The following is a 1,822-nucleotide window of genomic DNA, read 5'->3' as shown; positions in this document are numbered from 1 at the left end:
ATACCAGGCCGTTTTGATTACTGTCATTTTGTAGTATAATTTGAAGTCGGGCAGAGTGATGCCTCCAGCCTCATTCTTTTTTCTCAGGATGGCTTTGGCAATTCAGGGTCTTTTGTGCTTCCATACAAATCTGATAATTTTTTGTTGTATTTCTTTAAAAAATGTCGATGAGATTTTGATGGGGATTGCATTAAATCTGTATAATGCTTTAGGTAATATGGTCATTTTAACTATGTTGATTCTTCCAGTCCAAGAACACAGAATATCTTTCCATTTCTTTGATTCTTCTTCAGTTTCTTTTACTAAGGTCTTATAGTTTTCATTATATAGGTCCTTCACATGTTTCATGAGATTTATTCCTAGATATTTTGTTGTTGTTGTTGCAATTGCAAAAGGAATTACTTTTTCCACTTCTTTTTCTGACACTTCATTATTAGCATATAGGAACATTATGGATTTTTGAACATTGATTTTGTATCCAAAGACTTTACTGTATTTGCTTATTGTTTCTAGTAGTGTTCTTGTGGGGTCTTTAGAGTTTTCTATATAGAAAATCATGTCATCCACAAATGGTGACAGTTTGACTTCTTTGTTTCCTATTTGGATGCCTTTTATATCTTTCTCTTGCCTGATTGCACTCGCTAGGACCTCCAAGGTTATGTTGAATAACAGTGGCGATAGTGGACAGCCTTGCCTTGTTCCTGATCTTAGAAGGAAGGTTTTTAATTTTTCACCATTAAATATAATGTTGGCTGAGAGTTTGTCATATATGACTTTTATTATGTTAAGGTACTTTCCTTCTATATCGATTTTGTTAAGTGTTTTGATCATAAATGGATTCTGTATCTTGTCGAAGGCTTATTCTGCATCTATTGATATGATCATATGATTCTTATTTTTTAATTTGTTTATGTGGTGCATCACATTAATTTATTTGCATATGTTGAATCATCCCTGTGTCCCTGGGATGAAGCCCACTTGATCGTGGTGTATAATCTTTCCAATATGTTGCTATATTTGCTATCTTATTTAGGATTTTTGCATCTGTGTTCATGAGAGATATTAGTCTGATAATGAATATTTTGTTTAATCAACCACTTAATCTAGAGGCAACATAAAGAGTATTTTTGATGACTTTCATACATTTACCTATTAATATGTCCTCTTGATGCATTCAAATATCAATACTATATTCAGGCTTTAAACATTTATTGATATTCCTCTTCACCTTCCATTCCTCATTTGTTTGATGACACATATGATTATAAATTCAAAGCACATTGCCATGCTAAAAAATTTCTGACTTACTAGGATTTTTTACATACAAACTAGAAATAATCAGTATGTCTTAAAAGTTTTCTTCATTTGTAGCACTGTTTCTAGCATAGTTAAAAAAAAAAATTGCAATTATGATCTAAAGAAAAGGTATGGCTAGTGTGTTTCAATTTTAAACAATGTTGGAAAAAAAATTATTTTTTGAGTACATGATCATTCTGGAAAAAAAGAAACACGACAATCAGAAGTGGACTTATAGCCATGAATTAATGATTTATAATTGTTTTTCCTCTCCAAATCTCCAGAAATGTGTTATCACACATTCTCATCAGTAACAGAAGCCCTGGTGTAGACATAATAGACTCTCCAGGAAGTGGTTTCTTATTTAACCAAGTTGTCTAGTGGATTCTGATAAGCCCCCCCTTCCAAAGGACAAAGCCCCAAATACATCAATGCTTCTCTAACTTGAATACTAACAACCTGGGGCTCTTGTTATAATTTAGATTCTGGGTCAGTAGGTTTGGGGTCTGCATTTCTAAAGAGCTCC

General features: G+C 32.7%; 1 long non-coding RNA gene across 1 annotated transcript in view; it reads left to right on the top strand.

The window, feature by feature from the left end:
• The window catches only part of LOC111738684, a 51,988-nt gene that overhangs the window by 49,359 nt on the left and 807 nt on the right, over positions 1–1,822 (top strand). The window lies entirely within an intron of this gene.

This window comes from Pteropus vampyrus, unplaced genomic scaffold (genome assembly GCF_000151845.1).
Source record: "Pteropus vampyrus isolate Shadow unplaced genomic scaffold, Pvam_2.0 Scaffold2, whole genome shotgun sequence".
In the NCBI taxonomy this organism is placed as follows: Eukaryota; Metazoa; Chordata; class Mammalia; order Chiroptera; family Pteropodidae; genus Pteropus; species Pteropus vampyrus.
The sequence above is the reverse complement of the archived record's forward strand: the minus strand, read 5'-3'. Positions and strand labels throughout refer to the sequence as shown.